This window comes from Zootoca vivipara, chromosome 17, assembly GCF_963506605.1.
Source record: "Zootoca vivipara chromosome 17, rZooViv1.1, whole genome shotgun sequence".
Taxonomy (NCBI): domain Eukaryota; kingdom Metazoa; phylum Chordata; class Lepidosauria; order Squamata; family Lacertidae; genus Zootoca; species Zootoca vivipara.
In genome coordinates this window covers 27,191,076-27,216,671 of record NC_083292.1, presented here as the reverse complement: position 1 = coordinate 27,216,671, position 25,596 = coordinate 27,191,076, and the positions used below count along the sequence as shown (strand labels likewise).

The 25,596-nt window shown below is 50.9% G+C and overlaps 1 long non-coding RNA gene across 1 annotated transcript; it reads right to left on the bottom strand.

Moving 5' to 3' along the window:
- Nucleotides 1-402: 402 nt before the first annotated feature.
- On the bottom strand, nucleotides 403-12,968 carry LOC118076578 (uncharacterized). The gene is made up of 3 exons (XR_004691514.2): nucleotides 11,141-12,968; nucleotides 4,264-4,401; nucleotides 403-2,649 (listed from the first exon to the last, which is right to left on the bottom strand). It is a non-coding gene; the product is annotated as an uncharacterized LOC118076578 (long non-coding RNA).
- Nucleotides 12,969-25,596: the final 12,628 nt, after the last annotated feature.

Here is a 25,596-nt window from a genome sequence, read left to right as displayed (position 1 = left end):
GCTGCTCAGTGAAGCAAGCATGAGTCTCTTCCCACCCACCCAGATTTTATCCTCACAACAACCCTGTGAGGTAGGTTCAACTGAGAGAGAGTGGTGTTCCAAGGCCACCCAGTGAACTTCCTGGTTTGAATGGGGATTTGAACTCGCCACCCCATTGCACTTGCCTGACCTTTGTGCTCTAGCCATCATGCCACATTAGCTCTGCTTTCCTAGTTACCCCCTTCCACCCTTGTTGACAATTTCTTCTTCTTCTTCTTCTTCTTCTTCTTCTTCTTCTTCTTCTTCTTCTTCTTCTTCTTCTTCTTCTTCTTCTTCTCCTCCTCCTCCTCCTCCTCCTCCTCCTCCTCCTCCTCCTCCTCCTCCCCTTCCTTCCTTCCTTCCTTCCTTCCTTCCTTCCTTCCTTCCTTCTCAGGCCAAGGGCTGTTTGGCAGGGAGGGCGCGGAGAGAGACATACTTGTGCCCTACAAAACTGACAGCCAGGAGACAGGAGGGGGACTGGCTGTCAATTCATAGGTCATAGCAGTGTGCCCTCAGTCTGGTTCTGCCTAGATGCATCGTCCAAGCACCACTTCCTCCTGGTTGACCCATCAGGGGAAATGGGGCACAGAGCCCACCTTGGGTGCACCTGTGAAGGCCGGAGCCATCTCCTGTCCATGCTCTTTTCATAGGCAGATGGGCCATAAGCATGAAATCCTTGAGAGCTGGCTCCTGTCGTTTTAGACAAGGCTGAGATCAATGGATCATTGCAGGGGGTCCCATGGGGTCCCTCCCAGCTCCACAATTCTATGAACAGCAGCCTCCCGTGTTCTCTGGCAGCACCCACAGCTCAGTGGGCAGAACAGCTGCTTGGCATGCAGAAGGTCCCTGGTTCAGCTGCTCCGGTGATGGTAGCAGGTGATGGAGGGAACAGGTGATGGAGGAGCCCAGGTGGAGGTAGCAGGTGATGCAGGGGCCCGAGGCACTGGAGAACTACTGCCTGCAGAGTAGGCAATACTGGGCCAGATGGACCAACAGCCTGGCCTGGTCTGACAGCATCCTGCCTTTCTGAGGGCACCTCCAGATGAGCTGTTATTGAGCATTGATCGAAATTTGTTTTGCCCCAAAATTGCACATGGCTGTTATACGGCATTGCCATCTAGTGGTTGTGATGGGAAACAGCATGGGGGGGAAGCGTGTGATAATATGGTACTCATAAAGGTAAAGGGACCCCTGACCGTTAGGTCCAGTTGTGGAGGACTCTGGGGTTGCGGCACTCATCTCGCTTTATTGGCCGAGGGAGCCAGCGTACAGCTTCCGGGTCATGTGGCCAGCATGACTAAGCCGCTTCTGGCGAAACCAGAGCAGCGCACGGAAACGCCGTTTACCTTCCTGCTGGAGCGGTACCTATTTATCTACTTGCACTTTGACATGCTTTCAGACTGCTAAATTGTCAGGAGCTGGGACAGAGCAACGGGAGCTCACCCCGTCACGAGGATTCGAACCACCAACCTTCCAATCGGCAAGCCCTGGGCTCTGTGGTTTAACCCACAGCACCACCCGCATCCCAATACAGTACTCATATAAACTCACAAAAGTTTTGTGCATGCTCAATGAGCATCTTTCCATGCACATTTTGTGGGAACAAATCAGGAACAACCTCTACAGGATTATTTTGTGTCAAAGCCTTTCCCGGACATCACCAGCCCCACATGGCTTTGGAAGTATAACAAAGGGGCCAAGGAAATAAATGCATTCACCATCACCACCCCCTCCTGTATGGAAATGGGTTTTCTAAAGTGGTCAAATTTAAAAAGCATTGCCTATCAATATGGCCGCTGGGCTGCTGCATAGCAGGGTAGGGTCAGGATTCTGCCCTGACCCACAAGGTAGAAAATAAAGCTATATCAAAGAATCATAGAATGCTGCGGTTGGAAGGTAACCCCAAGGTTCATCTAGTCCAGGCATAGGCAACCTTGGCTCTCCAGATGTTTTGGAACTACAACTCCCACGATCCCTAGCTAACAGGGCCAGTGGTCAGGGATCATGGGAGTTGTAGTTCCAAAACATCTGGAGAGCCAAGGTTGCCTATGCCTGATCTAGTCTAACTCCCTGCAATGCAGAAATCCCCGATAAGGAATCGCTGTCAGATTGGGGCTATCCTATCTCTGTCTAAAATTCTCCACTTAAGGAGAGTCCACCACCTTTAGAGGGAGTTCACTCCACTGCCCAACAGACTTTCCCGTCAGGAAGTTTTTCCTAACATTCAGCTGGAATCTCCTTCTTATGACTAGATGACCACCAGAGTCCTTTCCAGCCCACAGTTCTACGAAATGTCCCATTACTCACTCTGTCCATCCCTGAGCACATGATCCACAGAGCGCCTGGGTCAAAAGATCTCTCCCCTTTGTCCTCCTGGTCTCTCGGTGGCATCCAGGTGCGTTTTTGGGTGCCCATCCAAAATAACAGCCGCCCCACTGGAATGGCTTGAGGCTTCCACGTGGAGTTGCTGTTACAGCCGATAGGCACCCCCCTCCCTTATCTGGGCAGGAGCTCCCCACCTCCTTTCGGCCAGTGAGAGGCGCTGCAGGCTGCTTCCATTGGTTGCCTTTTCCATGCTGGAGGGGAAGTCTTTGGCCTTTGACCAGGAGTGACCACGGAGCCAGGGTGTACCTGCAACGGACAAGGAGGAGCCAGGATTAGTCCATTCTCTTTGCAACATATGCGGGTCTTCATCATCTTCTTCAGATTAAAATTTTACACTCACATATCCAACATACAACATTAAAAAAAAGATTCCAAGGAATCTCTTGGACTTCCCTCCTCCCCTTTGTGGGTCCTATTGTTAATCATTTCATCCTGCATCTTTTATGATAATCCAACATCTTTTGCCTCTCCATTGTGTCCAAAATTCACCATTAAACTACAAGTGATATTCCAATCCTACTAACAATTTTAACTGTTTACAATGGTCTTTAAGATGAGTTATAAATTTCCCCCATCCCTTATTAAAATTTTGGTCTTCCTGATTTCTGATTCTTCTGGTCATTTTAGCCATTTTGGCATAATCCATCACTTGATCTGCCATTCTTCTCTGGTAGGGACTTTCCATCTTCTTTCCATCTCAGCAGCAGCTAAGCACAACCAATGGTTTAAACCATAATGAGTGCCCCCGCACCCCTCACAGCTTTGTCCCCACAGAGCTAAAGCACTCTGCCTGATCTTGTCATCTTGTCTAAAGAGCAGACAGGAAGATCTTTTACATACAGGACAGATAAATGGAACAAAATAAAAAAATTCCTTCAGTAGCACCTTAAAAGAGAAGTTGCTGAATTGCAACTCATTAGCAAGCTTAAAACCATGGAGCCACCTGGAATGAACAGAGACATAGGATTCTTATCTCATTATACATGATCAAGCTTTCCTTAGCACCTCAGCCCTTGCTTCCCCCACCCCGCAAGACCAATTGCAGTCATTAACAGTCGTTAACAGTCATCAACAGGTTTACCACTCCTATCAGCCCATCACTCATTTCCATCACCCCCACCCCCACCCTCTGAATATACATAAGGGTCTGGTGGATTCTGTTTCAGTGTATCTGACGAAGTGTGCATGCACACAAAAGCTCATACCAAAATAAAAACTTAGTTGGTCTTTAAGGTGCTACTGAAGGAATTTTTTTATTTTGTTTCGACTCAGACCAACACGGCTACCTACCTGTAAATACTGTAAATGAAAGTTCTTCATGCAGCACATAGTTAAACCATGGCAGCCACCAGATTGGATTACAGTCATACCTCCGTTTAAGTACGCTTCGGTTTGAGTACTTTCAGTTTAAGTACTCCGTGGACCCGTCTGGAACGGATTAATCCACTTTCCATTACTTTCAATTGGAAAGTTCACTTCAGGTTAAGTATGCTTTGGGTTAAGTATGGCCTTCCAGAACCAATTACACTCATACTTCGGGTTAAGTACGCTTCAGGTTGAGTACTCTGCGGACCTGTCTGGAATGGATTAATCCACTTTCCATTACTTTCAATGGGAAGGTTTGCTTCAGGTTAAGTATGCTTCAGGTAAAGTACAGAGTTCCGGAACCAATTGTGTACTTAAACCGAGGTACCACTGTACTTTTTTAAAAAAGGAGTGTACAAATTTGTGGAGGATAAAGCTATTAAGGGTGGCTCAGTATCAAAGAACAATGGGAGCATGACATAGGCTATTAAATTAATCCCGCCCAATGGTCTAAACCATATCAGCCAAAAGAAGGGAACTCACTTTTAAACTCACCTACAGGTGGATCTCAACACCATGGAAACTGGCGCTGATATGCCCAGGAACCTCACAAGTTGTTGGAGAGGCTGCACCTCTGCATACCTCCACTTGTGGTGGGAATGCCCTAAAATCCAACCCTTCTGGACAGCAGTCCTACAAGAGATGTGCAAACAGGTATTAGAACTCACCCCAGAACTGGCCCTACTGAACACCCTCCAAGATCGTAGTGACCACTCACATTACAGAGAGTTTATAACCCACCTACTCTCAGCAGGCAGAAGCCTCATAGCTAGACATTGCTATGTCTAAACATGGACCAATGGTATCAAATTGTATGGGAAACGGCCTGGCTACAAAAGCTAACCAATAAACTGAAACTGACACAGGGACAAATAGAAGAGGACACCTTCACCCCAGTATGGCTTCCCTTTATCACACACACAGCCCAACAAGACAACGACAAGAACGTACTGACAGCATACAAATCAATCTGGCTTACCTGACCCAACAAGCCTCCCCACCCCATAAAAGCAAACAAACCTCACTGCAGCCAACCACAGACAACCAACCACACCCTGTCCCCTAATACATCTCACTACCAAGGAAATGTAATCAACAAGTAGAAAGAGAGCCAGTGTGGTGTAGTGGTTAAGAGCGGTAGACTCGTAATCTGGTGAACCGGGTTCGATTCCCCGCTCCTCCACATGCAGCTGCTGGGTGACCTTGGGCTAGTCACACTTCTCTGCAGTCTCTCAGCCTCACTCACCTCACAGAGTGTTTGTTGTGGGAGAGGAAGGGAAAGGAGAATGTTAGCCGCTTTGTTGTTGTTGTCGTTTAGTCGTTTAGTCGTGTCCGACTCTTCGTGACCCCATGGACCAGAGCACGCCAGGCAGGCCCGGCTCTACGTAGAGCCCCGGTGGGGCAGCGCACCAGGGCGGGGGGCTGGTAAGCTGGGCGCCGGCCTGGTAAGGAGGGCGCCGCGCAATTGCGCCCTGCGAGGGCGGGGCGGGCAGCGGAGCGATCTCCGCCCCTCAGCACCAGGGCGCGTGATCTGCTCAAGACGGCCCTGACGCCAGGCACTCCTGTCTTCCACTGCCTCCCGCAGTTTGGTCAAACTCATGTTCGTAGCTTCGAGAACACTGTCCAACCATCTCGTCCTTTGTTGTCCCCTTCTCCTAGTGCCCTCAATCTTTCCCAACATCAGGGTCTTTTCCAGGGAGTCTTCTCTTCTCATGAGGTGGCCAAAGTATTGGAGTCTCAGCTTCACAATCTGTCCTTCCAGTGAGCACTCAGGGCCGATTTCCTTCAGAATGGATAGGTTTGATCTTCTTGCAGTCCATGGGACTCTCAAGTGTCTCCTCCAGCACCAGAATTCAAAAGCATCAATTCTTCGGCGATCAGCCTTCTTTATGGTCCAGCTCTCACTTCCATACATCACTTCTGGGAAAACCATAGCTTTAACTATACGGACCTTTGTAGGCAAGATGATGTCTCTGCTTTTTAAGATGCTGTCTAGGTTTGTCATTGCTTTTCTCCCAAGAAGCAGGCGTCTTTTAATTTCATGACTGCTGTCACCATCTGCAGTGATCAAGGAGCCCAAGAAAGTAAAATCTCTCACTGCCTCCATTTCTTCCCCTTCTATTTGCCAGGAGGTGATGGGACCAGTGGTCATGATCTTGGTTTTTTTATGTTGAGCTTCAGACCATATTTAGCTGCTTTGAGACTCCTTAAAGGTAAAGGGACCCCGACCTTTAGGTCCAGTCGTGGATGACTCTGGGGTTGTGGCACTCATCTCGCGTTATTGGTTGAGGAAGCCGGCGTACAGCTTCCGGTTCATGTGGCCAGCATGACTAAGCTGCTTCTGGCTAACCAGAGCAGCGCACGGAAACACAGTTTACCTTCCCGCCGGAGCGGTACCTATTTATCTACTTGCACTTGGCATGCTTTGGAACTGCTAGGTTGGCAGGAGCAGGGACCGAACAACGGGAGCTCACCCCGTCGCGGGGATTCGAACCGCCAACCTTCTGATCGGGAAGCCCTAGGCTCAGTGCTTTAGACCACAGCGCCACCCGCGCCACCCGTGAGACTCCTTAGGGTAGTGATAAAGCGGGATATCAAATCCAAACTCTTCTTCTTTTTCTCAGTTGACGCTGACACAAAACCCCACATTACACTATACAAAACAATATAAGCCTCCCCACCCCTCCTCAACCTTATACTATACTCAACACTGTCTCACAACGCATGTCACTGATTTGTAAGAAACACTGTATAGCCTGGAAAAAGAGACAAGGCATGTACTTTTGTAAACCAAGAAAGTATTTAATAAAAATGAATGAATAAGGGTAGCTCAGCTCTGCCTCCACAGCTGGAGGCAGAAACCAGTTTCTGGAAAATACAGAGGGTGGGGAGAGGGGCTATTCGCGCTCAGATCCTGCTTCTGGGTTTCCCACAGACCACTGTGAGAAGAGGACACTGGGAATATTAGTAGTAGTAGTAGTATTTATACCCCGTCCATCTGACTGGGTTGTCTCAGCCACACTGGGCAGCTTCTGACATCATATAAAAACACAACTAAATATCAAGCATTATAAACCTCCCGATACAGAACTGCCTTTGGATGTCTTCCAAAAGTTGACATCTGATGGGAGGGTGTTCCACAGGGAGGGCGCCACTACCAAGAAGGCCCTCTGCCTGGTTCCCTGTAGCTTCACTTCTTGCAGTGAGGGAACCGCCAGAAGGCCCTCACAACTGGACCTCAGTGTCCAGCCTGACCAAGGGTGGTGAGACACTCCTTCAGGTACTGTATAGAGATGGGCCATTGGCTTGACTCAGCTGCCGCTTCTTATGTTCTTATGATAAATCATCTGCTTTCTCTTTAAGAGTAAATGGCAGGAGCTCTCTCCCTTCACTCCAGTGGTGGAAAACACTGCCTTTGAGGGACTATCAGGTGTTAGCCATCCTTGCCGTAAGCCAGCCCCCAAATTCACAGCTTCTCCATCTCAGGAGGTAAGGAGCAAACCGGGCACGTAACCCAGGGAGGCAGGCACATTTTCTTGGCAGCTCCCTGGCACCTAGGAGAACTTTGCCCTGCTCACTTGGCACTCACAGGAAGCAATGCTAACAGCCGTGCCATAAAGAGCTGGAGCGAAGGGACTCTGGACCCGCCAGGAGCAGGGGGCCAAGGAGCTCTCAGCCCAGGCCTCTGCCTTCATCTGCTGGGCTTTGTGGAACTTGGTCCAACTGCTAGGGCTGATGATCATTCAGGGCGGGATGGCTTTAAGGGAAATGAATAAAGAAATAAAGTTGCCGTGCCTTGCCCTAGCAAGACAACTTTCCTACCAACCCACAGGTTGCCGAAGTGGGGGAATTGCTTTCATTTTCTTGTTGGTGGAGCATTGGGCCAACTGAAGTTACCAGCTCACCTTGGCCTCCACAGTCACTTACAGACTCACTGTTAAGAATCACTGTGTTCATGGAAGACAATCGTACTCGGGTACGACTAATCGCCAAAGAAGAAGAAGACCACCTCACCAACAGCTTCCCCAAACCTTTTCAGGCTGTCTTGGCCCCATGAACTCACTCCTAATGCCCCCCTGCGCTACCCTTTAAAAAGCATCATTCAGAACAGCGGTTTGCATAACCCGCTAAGGAAGATAATAACATCATTGCATTCAAAACAATTAATTGCACAATTAATTAAAAAAAACACCAGTTAACGCTCTGTAGTTGAATTAATTCAACCCAACTGATCAACTTGATCCAGTGATGCCGGCTTTTCAAAGTCTGAAAGTCATTTACAGTGCCACCCCCCCCCCCTTGGTAATTGTGTTCTTAATATTCTGTTGGGAGCCGCCCAGAGTGGCTGGGGAAACCCAGTCAGATGGGCAGGGTATAAATTATTATTATTATTATTATTATTATTATTATTATTATTATTATTATCATCCCCTCCCAGGGGGTGTTACAGCCCAATTTGGGAACCACTGTTATGACGGGTGGACCAACCGGAGGTGTCATTTGGACTGGATGGCGATCGGAGCTCTGCCGCATCAGATTCTTAATCTCCAGGTCGTGGGTTCGAGCCCGACGTTGGGTGAAAGATTCCTGCATTTGAAGAGGGTTGGACTAGATGACCCTCGTGGTCCAACTCTACAATTCTGTGATTCAAGACCTGGTTACCTTGGCAGCAAGAGCCCTAAGTGGGATGGATGGCAGCAATGCGGGGAGGTGTGGCTTGTAGAGGCAGGGCCGCAGCTCACCCCACATTTTTTAGATGCTCTGTGGGGGGGGGGAGAGGTGTGTGGATGCTGCCAAGGATGCAGACCCCCCCCCTCCATCTTTCCCTGGCTGTGATGGAGCTGTATTTTGGCCATGTGCCCTGGGACCTTACAAATCCTCCAGACTTGTGAAGGCGTTTAGCAGAAAGGAGCCCAGGAAGAAGACCTTCCTTCTTTCCCCCCCCCCCAATGTCTCCTGCTCTTTGAGAGTCTGAGGATCAGTTTGGGCATGTGCAGGGAAGAGGAGAGGAGAGGGACAGAATGCCCCTGGTCAGATAGTGGGCAGGGCAGGGCAGGATCTAGGCCAGGGCAGGCATCCCCAAACTGCGGCCCTCCAGATGTTTTGGCCTACAACTCCCATGATCCCTAGCTAACAGGACCAGTGGTCAGGGATGATGGGAATTGTAGTCCAAAACATCTGGAGGGCCGAAGTTTGGGGATGCCTGGGCCAGGGGCTGAGCACTGCCATATGCTGGAGAGATTACCTAGGGCAGGGGTAGGTAACCTAAGGCCCGTGGGCCAGACGCGGCCCAATCGCCTTCTCAATCTGGCCCGCAGACAGTCCAGGAATCAGTGTGTTTTTACATGAGTAGAATGTGTCCTTTTATTTAAAATGCAGCTCTGGGTTATTTGTGGGGCATAGGAATTCGTTCACACCCCCACCACATGGTCTGAGGGACAGTTGACCAGCAGCTGAAAAAGGTTGCTGACCCCTGACCTAGGGGGATGCTAAGAGGCAAGGGGGCAGCGGGGGGAGCTGGAGGTGTTGATGACTCTTAGACTATGAAAAGCTGGTATCACCGGATCAATTATGTTGAATTAATTAAACTACATAGTTTTAATGGGATTTTATTTAGTTATTTAGCTAGTTCATAAGATTTATACACTGCCTGATTGGAGAGGGGGAGGGGGGGAGGGAGAGAGAGAGAAACACCTCAAAGATAAAACAATATAATTACCACTAAGAAAAACTGAGAGCAAAACATTTGAGGAGTTAAAATAACAATAAAACAGATTTTGAATAAATGCACAATCAATTGTTACTGTTTTGAATTTTATCATGGCACTGGGGATGAGTTTATGGGACGGAGGGGGTGAGGGCCCAAAACAGTTTAGAAACCACTGATCTAGAGGAACATTGGGAAAAATCAAAACCCGCAAAATCACGCCATGCTGACAATACCCAGACCGACACCAAGCAGAAGTTCTCCCCCAGTTTACACACAAGGTCCTCCCAGCTGGGGCCTACAGCTCCATGGGGCTCATTTTCCAAACCATTTCCCACACCAGAGGTCATCTTCATGGTCCCTTGGCTGGGTCATCTTCCTCCTGCACCAAAGCCTGGCTACAAGAAGAGAGTGCTTCTGACCATGTGCAGAGTTTTAATTAAGGGATTGGTTGCATTTCCACCCCACCTTTTTTTCTCTTAACCACTACAACTCCAGGTTCAAAGCCCCCTTGGCTCAGCCACCAAGCTCACTAGGCAACCTCAGGTCAGGGACCCTCTCTTTTAGGCTAGCCTACCTCACATAGAGGGACGCAGGTGGCGCTGTGGGTTAAACCACAGAGCCTAGGGCTTGCTGATCAGAAGGTTGGCGGTTCGAATCCCCGTGACGGGGTGAGCTCCTGTTGCTTGGTCCCAGCTCTGCCAACCTAGCAGTTCGAAAGCACGTCAACGTGCAAGTAGATAAATAGGTACTGCTCCGGCGGGAAGGTAAACGGCGTTTCCGTGTGCTGCTCTGGTTCGCTAGAAGCGGCGTAGTCATGCTGGCCACATGACCTGGAAGCTGTACGCCGGCTCCCTCAGCCAATAACGCGAGATGAGTGCCGCAACCCCAGAGTCAGTCACAACTGAACCTACTGGTCAGGGGTCCCTTTACCTTTACCTCACCTGGGGTTGGTGGAGAGAAATATCTTGTAAGCCCTAGAGGACAGAAGGTGGCATAAAAAAATAACTCAAAACCACTGAGCAGAGGGCAGAGTCTGCAGAGAGGAGGCCCAAGGCCTGTGCAGGACTTTTTGCTGCCCAAGCATCCGGACAAAATTGTGCCTCTCCCTTCTCAGTGTACAGAATCTAACCAGGCTGGAAGCTGAATAGAAAGGAGAGGGTCCTCCACTCCCCCTGGGGACAGCAGGCTTGCTTAGGGGGCTCAGAGCCGGCTGCACAGCACACCCCACTGAGCCCACCACCTGCCCTGTTGCACCTGCCACCTGAAGCAGCTGCCTTTTCATCTTCCTCCACCTGTCCAATGGAGAACGCCCCCCCTCCATCGCCCCCCCCAACCTAATGATAGCTTTGAAAGAAGGTAATGCCCACTTGCTCCCAGAGTCCAGGGCTAACATGCCGGCTGCAGCCTCCAAATCTAGAGGGCACCCTCAGGGCAAGGCTTTGGGGCAGAAGCTCCCCCACCAAGAGCCACAGGAAGCTTAAGGGGGGTCAGGAAGGGAGAACCCCCAAAATAAGCAGAGTTCCCTGCCTCCTTGGAGAGCATCGGGCACAGGGTTGGAATATAACCTGAGCCAGAGGGGGGAGGGGAGGCCAGGTGGAGGGGGGGAGACACAGGTGGAAGGAGCAGGAAAGGTGACCCCACACCCTAAAAAAATAAGCTCACCTTTGCTAGCAATGAAGATGGCTATCGATAGCTCCCAGCTATGCTTTGTCTTTACGGTGGGAGGCAGCAATGCTTCTGAATCCCAGTTGCTGGAAACCTCGGGAGGGGAGGCGGCTCTTGCGTTCGAGTCCTGCTTGCAGGTTTCCCCAAAATAAGCACCTGGCTGGCGACTGCGAGAACAGGAGGATGTGCCAGGTGGGCCATTGGCCTGATCAGGCAGGCCTGTGTTGTGTTCAGTGGTCCTCAAGCCCCACAGTGCGCCCCCGCCAGATCTGTCCCCGAGGATGCCCAGGGTGAGAACTGCTCAGCCACCCCTCTCCCAGGGCGTTCATAATGCCCAGGCGGGTTAATGATTACCACGGCTGCAAATATTTGAGGATTGCTCCGGGGATGCAAAGTACAGGCCACAGGAAGACTCCCGAGGGGCCTTGGCAAAGCTCAGGGCTGGCCTCCTCCACCCTGACCCACTGGAGAGGACATTTCCCAGCCCCACCCCAAGAACCAAGGAGGCGGGAGGAGCTCCCTCCCACCTTCCCATCAATGCCCCCCTCCCCTGCGTCCATGGAACTGAGAAGCTGGTAGGGGTTAATTCCTGATTCTTTTTTTAAAGAGGAAGTGTCAGGCTTAAAGACTGCAGCCCCAACCCCTCTAAACTCTCACGCTCCACCTGGAAAAGCCCTTTCCCCTAGAACGTTCCAGTTCCCCTGGATGAACCAGGCGTACGCAGTGGGACAAGGGGAGTGCACTCTGCACATGCTCAGTTCAGCTCTGTTGGGGAGTAGGAAAAGGGAATCAGGCTGGCCCCTGTTGGCTGGCACAGCCCAACCTGCTGCTGACAGGATCCGTGCCGTCGCCAGCATCATCATAGAGAGCAATTTGGCATCCTGACTTCTAATAAGCTACAAAGTGGGGGGGACGAAAGAGCAAGAGAAATCTCCATAACTACAAAAAAAAGGGTCAGCTATTGTGGGATGGATGCATCTCTCAATATTGGTTCATTTCCCAAGTCTTAAATTTATTTCTCCACATTTCTGCAGCAATTTGCATTAAAACACACACACACACACACTTAAAATTTGCAAGCATTTTAGTGCAATTTTCTCCTGATAAACCCATCTTTGCATTTGACAAATGTACACAATTTTGTAAGCTGTTTCCCCCTAATATAATGCAATGGTGTCTGCTCTTTTCACTAATACAGGCATTTATGTGCACGCTTTATCCCAGTAAATGCATCTTGCTATACATTATGTGGCTGCAGAAGTGCATTGCAAAATTCAGAGAGGTGCAGAATTCAAAGGGAGGCTGCATTTCAGTTCAAGGGCCCTTTTGGCACCTGCCAAAACAAAACTTTAGTTGCCTCCAAATGCAGAACCTTGCAGGACTTGCGACTTTTGCTCTGGTTATGAAAATATGTGGAGTTTAGCATTAGCTGGGGGGGGGGAATACAGCAACTCATAAATTACCTGTGGCCTAAGGCCTGGAGGACCCTGAGATTTTATCTCGTATGCAACAAACAACCTCTCCTTGGGGCAACGTGAAAACTGGCTTTCGCAAGAGTCTTGAATACTTTGCCAAGCTAATATCCGGTCTCTCCCAGATGTCCTGTGCTGCTTTCTTGTGCTTCTCTTATTTATTTATTTTTACTGTACTGATTTGTTTTATTTCAATTTTTATTTTTTTTAAAAAAGGACCATTCCAGAATGTTCAAATTTGGCAAGTTCACCTTTGAACGTGAACTGGATCCAGTGTCTCCTCCCATCCTTCAACCCACCGACCCAGAAGGGCCAATAGGGGCTGGTGGAGAACTTGCTAACTCAGAACACAGATGGAACCCCCACCCCAACCCCCACCCCCACCCCCACCACAAAGTCCAAGATGCTCCTGAACTTCCGCACATTCCTCCTCCTCTATTTGGGGCTATGCCAACTCATGCATGCACACATGACGATCACCTACTGTCACCCAGGACCGAAAGCCCCATTTCTCTGTCAGGCACGGAGGTCAGTTGTGGGGTTCCCATCCCTCCCCCCCCACAATGGGCCTGGGGGCCCTGCTGTCTAATCTCAGGTGGGGACAGGGGGGGCTTCAAGCTCACCTGAGCCTCTTGCACCGCATTCCCAGCCTTCTCCAAGGAGCGCGACCTTACCTTAGGGTGCCAACGGGACATCCCTTGCAGGTGAGCTGAGCTGCAGAGGTCTTTTCCGGATGCACGGGGCCTCTGGGCAGAGGGCAGCCCCAGCCAGGCCTCGCTGAGCATCTGGGGCAGAGGGACCATCCTCAGCAAAAAAACCACCCCTTTTTTTAGAGCCAACCCCTGCAGGCACAGACCCTGCCCTTGGATGGGCTTCTGACCTCAGCCTTCTGCCGACAGGCCCTTGGGTGCTCTGGGTGCCCAGTTGGGTGCCTGCCTTGCTGACTGCTGCAAAGGGAGGCTCCTTTCCTCTCTTATCTCCTGCAAACAGTTGGGCGCGACCTGAGCCCAGCCAAAGGCTGCATTTTCAAGTTCTGCTCTGTTTTTTCCTGGCAGGGCTCGGCAGTCTGGGTCCCTTAGCTTCTGGCAGGCAGAATTCCAGGAGCTAAAGCGCTCTCTGTTTTTTTATTATCCTGACATGGATGGGAAATGGCATGCAGAGCTACACCTGTTGGATGTTTGCCTATCCTGCAGCCACTAAAAGTCCGGGAGTTCCGTGCCCTCTAACATTTCTCCAATGAAAATAGGGACATTTCTCACTCTCCCCCCCAACTGACCCTCCTCAAACTCCCCCCCCCCCGCGTTTTTTTGTCCCCCACCTGCAAAGCATTTCCTATCAAAAGAGAGGCAGGTGCCACCACCATTACACCAGTGGGACACAGCACACACGCCCTGAGAAAACCCCTTAATCCCATTTTTTGGGGGGGAGATTTACAAAAAGAAAAATTACAATAATTACAAAAATAAATAAATTTTAGAAAGGGGCAAGACACACAAAGCATTTAAAGAATAAATAAATCAAGACCCCTTGTGCACTGCCAAAGAGCGAGCAGGCAGAAAATCACACCGTTCAATGTTGGAGTTCATTCTTTATTAGCAAAAACATGATCTTCACAGTCTTGGCTGAGAGTCAGGCCTAATGAGCACAGCAGGTAGGTCAGACTGGCCCCGCTAATTAGTTTCCAAGACCAGGCATAGGCAAACTCAGCCCTCCAGGTGTTTTTGGCCTACAACTCCCATGATACCTAGCTAGCAGGACCAGTGGCCAGGGATGATGGGAATTGTAGTACCAAAACATGTGGAGGGGCGGTTTGCCTATGCCTGTCTGCAGGGCTTTTTTCCAGGCAATTAGAGACTGTGCCTGCATGTAGCCTGTCGCTTCTCTGCCCATTTCAGCCCTCTTCTGATTCTGTCGCAGCAGGAGGGGGACACCCATGACTCTTCACCAGCCTAACATGCCTCTCGGCCTCCCCCCTCACCCTCTCCTGCTTCAGCTTCTGCACCTGATTCTGGACTTCTCTCTGCCACCGACTCTCCCAGCTCACTAAGCCCTGTTGCCTCTTCCCAGTCTTCTCCCTATTCTCCTTCTGACCACTCATCCTTGTCCCACCACCTCTCCCCAGGCTCGGGGTATCTTCCCCTTGGTGGTTCCCCAAGCTGGTTGCTCCCACCATTCCTCTGCGTCCAACAAGTCCATGACATGCCCCTACTAAGAAACAATGCTTCTGGACATGTGCCAAATGCCTTCTCCTCCTCAGCACTGGGGAGCTGCTCCCAGCTCATGCAACTCTGGCCTTAGGGGCCTCGGATTCTGCTCCAGCAGCCAGCCTGAGCCCTCCAGTGGCTCTGCATGGGTGGGCAGGCTACCCTAGGAGACAGTGGGAGTTCAGGAGAACCCTGGACTAGTGAACTCACAATGGGGGGGCTGTGTGGCGGGCAAGGAAATTCCAGAACGCCTCCACTTGGCCTCAGAGTCACAAGCCATCTAACCAGCGCCATGGCTTCCCCAAGGGAGCTTCTGCCCCTGACCCTAGTCTGGGCGCTGGTGCTGCTGGGAGGGACAAAGGGGGCTGGTCCCGAGGCTCCCTGCGAAGCACAAGTACGATATCGAGAGAGCAGCTCAGAGACAGGCGGCAGCTGGCTTGGCACAATTGCTTTGCTCAGCAGTGTCTGTGCCACGTGGCTTTTTGTCTTTTACGCCCTCCATTGCCTATGTGCAAGCAAGGACCAGTGCAGCCAGGGGCTAGAGGGGGACTGCGACCTGCTTTGGAAGGTGAGGGGAAATCTACCTGTCTTCCTGTGTACCTACTGTCAGAGGTAGCCGGTGGGGAGAACAGGTTGTTTGCAGAACAGAGAAAGACCGGGAAACACCGGTTGACTTTCTTTATTAAGGGAAGCGGAACAGAGAACACACAGAGACTTTTGTGGGTTTCTCCTCTCTTAGCAGTTGTCCGGACTGACTTGTAACTCCCTGCTTCACTCTCTAACCCTCTGCGTCAGGCCTCTTCCTCTGTCTACTACGGCAAGACTCAATTAAGGACGCTCTCTGTTTCTGCTCGGTGACATGCAGGAGACGCCTTGTTCTGGGAGTTTGTGGGGCTGCCAGCAGAAAAGCTATCAGGCTGCTTCTGTGGTGGAGATGCCAATTTGATTCTTGTTGCCTGGGGCACCTGCCTCTCAGCCTCCCGCCTCCCCCTCTCCTGCTTCAGCTTCTGCATCTGATTCTGGACTTCTCTCTGCCACCGACTCTCCCAGCTCACTAAGCCCTGTTGCCTCTTCCCAGTTTTCTCCCTCTTCTCCTTCTGACCACTCATCCTTGTCCCACCACCACTCCCCAGGCTTGGGATATCCTTCCCTTGGTGGTTCCCCCCCCCTTCCAAGCTCCCAGCATCTAGCAGCTTTTCCCGTCCTCTAAGGTGTGGCTGGTTTCCCACCACCAGGAGCCTGGATACACATTCTCTCCCTGGGGGAAAGGTGGCTCAGGTGGGCTTCCACCTTGGTCAGGTGGCTTCCATCACTCCTCATCCAGCCAGTCCTTGACCTTCCCATCCATCTGCCCCATTTATCTTCACTTTTCCTCCAAGGAGCTCAAGGTGGCAAACATACTTCTCCTCCTCCCCATCTTATTCCCACAATACCCCTGAGAGGTAGGTGAGGCTGAGAGGCAATGACTGGCCCCCGAGGTCACACCCAGTGAGCTCTGTGGCTGAGTGGCGATTTTAACCCCATTCTCCCAAGTCCTAGCCCGACACTCTAACTGTGACACCACACTGGCAGGAATCAGCGGGAATCGACTATAGAAGGCAGCCCTAGCCTCTGCTGCTCATGCATTGGTGATCTCTGGAATAAAAGGTAAAGGTAAAGGGACCCCTGACCATTAGGTCCAGTCGTGACCGACTCTGGGGTTGCGGCGCTCATCTCGCATTATTGGCAGAGGGAGCCGGCGTATAGCTTCCAGGTCATGTGGCCAGCATGACAAAGCCGCTTCTGGCAAACCAGAGCAGCACATGGAAACGCCGTTTACCTTCCCGCTGTAGCGGTTCCTGTTTATCTACTTGCATTTTGAGGTGCTTTAGAACTGCTAGGTTGGCAGGAGCTAGGACCGAGCAATGGGAGCTCACCCCATCGCAGGGATTTGAACCGCCGACCTTCTGATCAGCAAGCTCTAGGCTCTGTGGTTTAACCCACAGCGGCACCTGCGTCCCATGATCTCTGGAATAGGCTACTGCAATCAATGCTCTCTGTATGGGGCTGCCTTGGATGACAGTTAATAAACTTCAGCTGGCGCAAATGCAACTGTCTCATATTGTTGCAGATGCACCATTTGCGGGCGGATTTTTGGGCCCGATTTTAAGTGTTGACCTTTAAAATTGTATATGGAGTATCAAATGTGCCAAATGTTATTTCATCTTTCCCCCATCATTATCATGCTTAGCAGAATATGCCTGTTCCGCCTGTATTCGTTCAGAAGCATGTGATTTTTGTACACATTGTTTTTCCTCCCCAAAAGCGGGAATTTTTACAAGTCAAGGTGCACCCTAAATAAAACGCACGTCCCAAAATTTGGAACATTTATAAATGATTTAAACAGCACAGATTCCACCCTGGGGTAGGGGAATCCCACTGTCCACTTCCTCCTCTTTTTTTTTTTTTGCAAGAACTGTCCTCTTGTTCCTACCAAGATTCCTGCTCTTTGACCAATTATTCTAATAATAATAATAATAATAATAATAATAATAATAATAATAATAATTATTATTTATACCCCGCCCATCTGGCTGGGTTTCCCCAGCCACTCTGGGCGGCTTCCAACAGAAAAATAAAACACAATAATCTATTAAACATTAAAAGCTTCCCTGAACAGGGCTGCCTTCAGATGTCTTTTAAAAGTCTGGTAGTTGTTTCCCTCTTTGACATCTGTTGGGAGGACGTTCCACAGGGCAGGCGCCACCACCGAGAAGGCCATCTGCCTAGTTCCCTGCAACTTGGCTTCTCGCAACGAGGGAACTGCCAGAAGGCCCTCGGCGCTGGACCTCAGTGTCTGGGCAGAATGATGGAGGTAGAGACGCTCCTTCAGGTACAGTATACTGGACCGAGGCCATTTAGGGCTTTAAAGGTCAGCACCAACACTTTGAATTGTGCTCGGAAACATATTCTTAGCCGTAGCAAGGGGATCTGCCCTCTTATCCCAGGACTTGCTGAGCTTACTCAGGAGCCTGGGGTGGAGAGACTATGTCAAAAGCCATCTGAGGGTTTGCTGGATCCCTCGTACCTGGAGATGTATGGAAGCTGGCAAGATCTGCCTCTCAGCCAGGCTTGGAGCCTTTATCCATTGATGGTACATTTCTCGGGGGCCTTCTGTGGGGCTTCCATACTTGCAGTGGGTGGGGCCTTAATCAAAAGTGAATGGGGTACTTTTTTCTCTTCCACCCCCACTTTCCCTCATTTTCCCTCTCCCACCCTAAAACGAGGGTTGCATGAATTGGGCTGAGGTTGCCAGCTGGCCACCATGGCTGGCTTCAGGCTGCCCACCCCTCTCCTGTGTGTTTGGCCATCCTATCATCAGAATCATAGAACTATAGAGTTGGGACCCCCAAGGGTCATCCGGCCTGACCCCCCTGCAATGCGGGAATCATGATCAAAGAATCCCCTGGGACAAGTGTTCATTCTGACTGGTCTGTTGCCTCTCCTCTTCCCCACACAGGGCGGTCAGGCAGCTTGTGGGGAAGGAGAAGAGAACCACCTCTCTGCATCTCAGGAGCTGGCCTGCACCCGGACCAGGGGCACATCTCGCAAGCCGGTCTGTAGCACGGCCCAGCAAGCCTACGCCCGGCAGCTGGCCTGCATGGAGCAAGAACTGGAAGGCTTCCTCTCCGAGGTGAGGAACCGGCGGAACGCCCTCGGAGACATCGTGGTGGAGGAGAGGTGCCCCCAGAACACGGAGCGGGGCCAAGACAAGCTGCGCATCACTGTCTATGAGATCGCAGACAACGAGGGGTCCGGGCGGCCACAGCAGAGAGGACGCAGGCGGAAGATGCAATTTTCATATTAATAATATAAACAAGACATACATGAGAGCTGAGTTGGCCTGGCTTGGATACATGGGTGCACATGGGTGCATATGAGTAAACATAAGTGCACATGCATGTACATGTGTGTATATTGGTATACATGGGTTATGTGTACCTGGGGGTATGTACTGGTATACAATGAGTGCATATGAGTGCATGGGTTGCACATGGGTGTGTACATGGGTATACATGAGTCCACGTGGGTGCATGTGTGTATACATATTTGTATGGGGGATGCGAGTGGCGCTCTGTTCTAAACCACTGAACCTAGGGCTTGCCGATCGGAAGGTTGGCGGTTCGAATCCCCACGACGGGGTGAGCTCCCGTTGCTCTGTCCCAGCTCCTGCCAACCTAGCAGCTCGAAAGTACACCAGTGCAAGTAGATAACTAGGTAAATGACGTTTCCGTGCGCTCTGGTTTCTGTCATGGTGTCCTGTTACGCCAGAAGCCGTTTAGTCCTGCTGGCCATGTGGCCCGGAAAGCTGTCTGCAGATAAATGCCGGCTCCCTTGGCCTGAAAGCAAAATGAGTGCTGCAACCCCATAGTTGCCTTTGACTGGACTTAACCGCCCAGGGGTCTTTTATTACCTTTACCTTTTCTTCTACATATTTGTATGGGTATACATGAGTTACTTGTGGGGTGTGCATGGGAACATATGGGTGCAAGGGGGTGTACAGCGGGTGCACGTGGATGACCTGTGGGACTTCATGCGGCTAAAGAGAAAGCGATATAGAGATCAGAGCTTGAGTAAAGATGGGCAGCCATGCTTAGCTACAGAGCCTAAGGGGAGCCAAGAGGACTCAAGTGTTATTATTTATTTTATTCATTGCATTTCATTGTCACATGATTTTCTCCAAACAGCTTTATTGGCTTCTGCTCCAAAGGAGCCACGCCCATAATGGCAGTCTCGGGGGTAAAAAACGTGGAGAGGGGAGACATTTGAACCCCATTCCCTGGATCTTAGTCACAATGCTGCATATCCTCCAACATTTCTCAGATGAAATTGGGACATCCTAGTCAATCCATCATCATCATCATCATAGTCCATTAATCTGACTGGGTTGCCCCAGCCACTGTGCACGGCTTCCAACATGTATAAAAACATAATAAAACATCGCACTTTAAAAAATCTTCCCTATGCAGGGCTGCCTTCAGATGTATTCTACAGGCTGCATAGTTACTTATCTAAGGGGTCAGCAAACTTTTTCAGCAGGGGGCCAGTTCACTGTCCCTCAGACCTTGTGGGGGCCGGTGTGTGTGTGTGTGTGTGTGTGTGTGTGTGTGTGTGTGTGTGTATATATATATATATATATATATATATATATATATATATATATATATGGGGGGGGGCGGATGAACGAATTCCTATGCCCCACAAATAACCCAGAGATGCATTTAAAATAAAATGACACATTCTACTCATGTAAAAACACGCTGGTTCCCGGACCGTCCACACGCCGGATTTAGAAGGCAATTGGGTTGGATCTGGCCCCCGGGCCTTAGTTTGCCTACCCATGACTTATCTCCTTAGCTCAGGGGGATCGCATAACTCCATACCCTCCAACATTTATCCAATGAAAATAGGGATGCTCTAAGGCAAAGCAGGACATTCAAATCAGAAATTCAAACGGCTTCTGTAAATCTGGGACTGTCCCTGGAAAATAGGGGCACTTGGAGGGTCTGATGCTGTTGGGTCCGATTTATACAGAAAGCGGGGGCTTGGTCAGATCACCTCGGCAGGGACTGGAGTCTATTGGCAGACTGAATAACCAGCAAGGTCTTGCCTGTTAGCAAGCAGGACAGTACACCTACTGATTGATCAATAACAGATATCAAATCAAGAGGAGTCCAGCTTTCCTAGTCTAGCCCAAGGCAGCGATGGTGATGATGACACAAAGGAGGGCAGCTGTGTGACTCTGGGCAGGAGGGAGGCTGGGCCAGAGGGGCCTCTGGCTTGCATGAAACACCAGGCAAAGCCAGTGCCTCCCTGCCCGCCCCACTTTCTGGCTTCCCCAAGCTCTTGGCCATGCCTGTCAAAAGCTCCTCCCTGGCGTGGTCCTTCCTGGCCGTGGTCTTAATGATTGCGGGGGCCGCCGCCCTCCAGAGCCCCTGCGGATATCACCACCGCTACCGCAAGCCACGAGCTGACACCTACGAGTGGCAGGGCTACTTTGTGGCCCTGACCATCCTCCTGGGCAGCGGCTGCGGCCTGGCCTGGTGCATCCTCATTGTCACCTACAACATGGGCCAAAGGGGAGGCCAGGAGTTGCCACAGATCCCTTCTGCAGGTGAAGAGATGCCCGCAGCCATGGTGAGCCTCGGGGAGCTGGGGGGGGGGAGGAGGCAGGTTGCCAGTGTGAGAAGGAAGCGGAAGGGAGCCACCTCTGTTGCAGGAGGCCAGGTGGTCACTTGGACGCAAGAACAGCCCGTAGGTAGTTCAGGCCAAAGCGAGGGGCCTGTGTAGTCCAGCACCCAGTTCTCACAGTGGCCAAATTCCCCATGGAACCTAGGACTCCAGATAGACTGCCTCTGTGCCTGGAGGTTCCATAACAACCGAAGCTGAGCCCTCCCGCTGGATCAGGCCCAAGGGGAACCAACTGGTCCAGCATCCTGTTCTCATAGTGGCCAGCCAGACGCCCCAGTGTAAGCAGGACCGAGATGCAAGGGCAATCTCCCTGCCTGTCATTCCCAGCATCTGGTATTATTCATACTGACTCTGACAGCGGCGGTTCCACACGGCCTTCTCCTCCATGAACTTGCCCAATCCTCTTTGAAGGTGGCCATCGCTGCTGCATCTTGTGGCTGTGAATTCCAAAGTCTATGCACTGTGTGAAGAAGGACTTTGTTTCTCTGTCCTGAATATTCCAACATTCAGCTTCACTGGGTGGCCCTGAGTTCAAGGATTATGAGGGCGGGGGGGGGACTTTCTCCTTATCACCTTACACCAGGCATATTCTCACACACCTCTGCCATCTCATCCTCCTCCCTCTTTCTCTCCTTTTCTCTAAATTCAAAAGACCCAAATGTTGTAGCCTTTCCTGGTAGGGCAATTGCTCCACCGCCTTGATAGTTTTGGGTGTCCCTTTCTGACCGTCTTCTACAAGATCCCATTGGATCAGATACAAATGGTGTAATGACCATTGGCAGGTGTGTCTAAAGACAGGGCCAGCCCAATAAATGATGCCGCCTGAGGCCAAGGACAAGATGGCTGCCCCCACCTTCTTCCAGGAACAAAAGCTGACCAGGCTGGCCATCGAACGTCGATTCCTCCACTGCACCAGAGGGCAGGAGGAGACAATGGCCATGTTCACACCAGACATATAAAGAGCTATCACTTTAAACAGTCCCGGCTTCCCCCATAGCATTCTGGGAGCTGTAGTTTGTAAAGGTGCTGAGAGTTGCTAGGAGACCCCTATTCCCCTCTCAGAGCAGCTACAATTCCCAGAGCTCCCTGTGAAGAGGGAATGGTTGTTAAAATCATTCTGGGAACTGTAGCTCCATGAGGAGAACCGGGGGCCTCCTAACAACTCCCAGCACACCTCACAAACTACAGTTCCCATGGTTCTTTGTTACCACTATTTAAAGTGGTAACACGGTGCTTTTAATGTGTGGTGTGGATGTGGCCTTGCTTAGCGGGTTCAGAACAGGCATACACAGCTCTGCCCATTTTCCGCCCCTCAGTATGTGCCGCCTGAGGCAGCAGTCTCCCTTTGCCTCATGGCTGAGCTGGGCCTGTGCATTAGGATTGGGTGGGGTTGTAAGTTGCCGTGAGGTCAGAGGGAAATTAAATGAAGCAACTGCAGATAGTGGCAATTCAGGAGAGAATGTTTTAATTGTAATTCAGCCATTATATGGTGGCACCTCCCTTTGAAAGTCCTTTGTCCAAATATGGCTGCCTTAAAATAAATAGCTGAGTATCTTTGTAGGTTAAAACAGGCACCCCCAAACTTCGGCCCTCCAGATGTTTTGGACTACAATTCCCATCTTCCCCGACCACTGGTCCTGTTAGCTAGGGATCATGGGGATTGTACGCCAAAACATCTGGAGGACCGCAGTTTGGGGATGCCTGGGTTAAAAGGTCCTCCTACTATCTTCTCAATATTGCCATTTCTGATTTCGAATTTGGGTCAGGCAGAGGGATCGGTTAGGCAGAGAGAATCCTGTGTCCTGGATGAACAAGGGAGGTAGGGAAAGGATGGGTAGTTAGGAATACTTTTGTTGAAGAGGGGGTCCTGAGGAGGGAGGCTTTTACCATCAAGGCCACACTGGTCTTGCCATATTTTCAGGAAAGATAGGAGTCAAGGGAGGGCTAGGAATGGAAACCAGAGGGGCCTGACTTTGCAAGGCCCTGAAATGTGACCTCTTTTCTGCTTTGGACAGGGCCACCAGGACAAACTGAACGAGACACTGACCCCAGGAATGAACCGTGACAGGTCCGTCAGCTTTGCGACCTTCCCCGGGCTGAAGAGCCAAGTCACAAACGAGGAGGACCAGCCTTGGCTGAAGAGACAAGTCTCAAATGAGGAGGTTCGGAGGAAGTCCCAACTGGACACAAGCATAGGAAGTCGGACACCGTCCCAACTGAACATAAACCAGGCCCCATCTCAGCTGAATGCAAGCGAGCCAGTTAGCACCCCATCCCAGATGAACACAAATGAGGGGGTTCGGACCCTGTTCCAGAGGAACGAGGCAAATAGGGTTCCAGCCCAGATGAACATGACTGTGGGGATGGGGCCCCAATCCCAGGTGGATGAAATGCCAGTGATGGGGACCCCCTCCCAGATGAACACAAACGGGGTGATTTGGACCCCCTCCCAGAGGAACATGAACGAGGGGGAAAGGGCCCCTTCCCAGATGAACACGAACGAGGCAGTTTGGACCCCCTCCCAGATGAACACGAACAAGGTGATTTGGACCTCCTCCCAGATGAAGACAAATGAAGCAGTTTGGACCCCCTCCCAAAGGGACATGAACGAGTTGAAAAGGACCCAATCCCAGATGAGCACCAACAAGGTGATCTGGACCTCCTCCCAGACGAAGATGAAGGAAGCAGTTTGGACCCCCTCCCAGAACGAGGTGACGAGGACTCCATCCCAGACTAACATGAACAAGCTAAAAAGGGCCCCAACCCAGCTGAACATAAATGAAACGGTTGGCACCCCATCCCGTCCACCTCAGCAGGAAGGCCAGTCCTCCAGGCCTGAAAACCAAAGTGGTGGCACTCTGTGGAACTTCATGGAGCAGGAGCTGGAAAGGCTTCTGAGCGCCCTGCGCCTCCACCGGGCCCCCACGCCAACCCCCACGCCTGAGGAGACGCCGCCCCCCTCGGCCAACGATACTCCGAGCGCCCCAGCTAAGGAGGCGCCGAAACCCCCGGCTGAGGACCAGACTGAGGACAATGACACCTTGATGCACCTCATCATCTGTGAAGTCCCCCAAGACAGAGGAGCCACCAGGGGTCGGGGGCGCAAGAGGAAAGCGAGCAGAGGACGCAAATAAAGTGCAGAGAAAGAGAGAGGGGGGCGGGTCGGTGTGTCTGTTGTGAGGCAGGAGCCGTCTTTGGAAGAAACGGCTTCCTTCGCCACCACCCTACGTACATATATCCCCAGGAGATTCTTTGATTTTAAAGCAGTTCTTCATCCCAGGAGCTCCGAAGGGCCTGCATAACCCTCGTAGAATTGCAGAGTTGGAAGAGACCCAAAGGGTCCTCTATTCCAACCCCCTGCAATGCAGGAATAGCAGGAACCAGCCTGTTAATCTCAAAGCAACCCTGTGAGGTAGGCTAGGCTGCCCCAAGGATACCCAGTGAGCTTTGCGACCGAGCAGAGCTTTGAACGCAGGTCTTCCTCTTCTAAGTCCAACAGGCTGAACTTCCCCCAACCTGGTGCCATGGGCGTAGCCAGGATTTATTTTAGGGGAGGAACAGGCTTTAGGGGGAGGGAGGTAGAACTGAGCTATCTGTGATGCAATTGGTCAGTTAGTTGAGTATTTTTATTTATTACTTGATTTAGTGGGGGGGGGCAGCTGTCCCACTGCTATGCCCATGCATGGTGCACTCCAGATGTCTTGGACTACAACTCCCAGCAAGCCCCAGGCAGCACAGCCATATGATGCTAGGATTGGAGGAAGCTTGTAGTCCAAAACCTTAGGCCTGTTATTCTTAGGCTAACCTAGCTGTCAGGAGCCAGAAAGAATCACCTGGTGTTGGAAACCAAAACAGTGCAGGCCTAAATGCTCCTACCTACTCTTCCCAGTAGACAAATTGTCCTTCTTGTAAAGGTATCCCATGAACTCAAAGTTTTTTTCTAAAGGGCAGAGCTCAAATGACCTTTTTCACACATGATTACATTTCTTATACAAATACTGCAAGAAATGGTCACTCAGCGCCAGCAGTTTTTGCCAATGTCTGGTTCACTTAAGCTCATCTACAGTAGAACCTTTATTTTCTATCATGATGGAACCCACAGGTAGATAATGCTTTTATTTTTCAAAAGTCTTTATTATTTGTAAAGGGAGCTTTTGTATAAGCTACCGGTAATACTTCATTATCCCTCTGGAGCTGCGCTGGATCTTTTGACATGTGTCCTTCCAAGCTCGTGACACTTGATAGTTAAAATCTCTGAATCTTTGGGTTTTTCCTCTCTCTTTGTTATGTTTGCATCTTTTTTGTTTATTTGTCAATTTTTTAAACAAACAAACAAAAACAAATTAGCTAAGAATGACCGCTGTGCCGCGAAGCTAGGGAGCTCTGCACATGCCCAAGGCGAAGCTTTCCCCTTCTTCTGCGCGAGGGGGTGCAGTCTCGCCAATGTCCGGCAGAGGGCAGCACGAGACAAGCTTTTCTCCTAGGGGGGCGCCTTCGTCAGCTATCCGTCCGCCCCCTCCCCGCTCCCCAAACCCGGCCCCGTTTA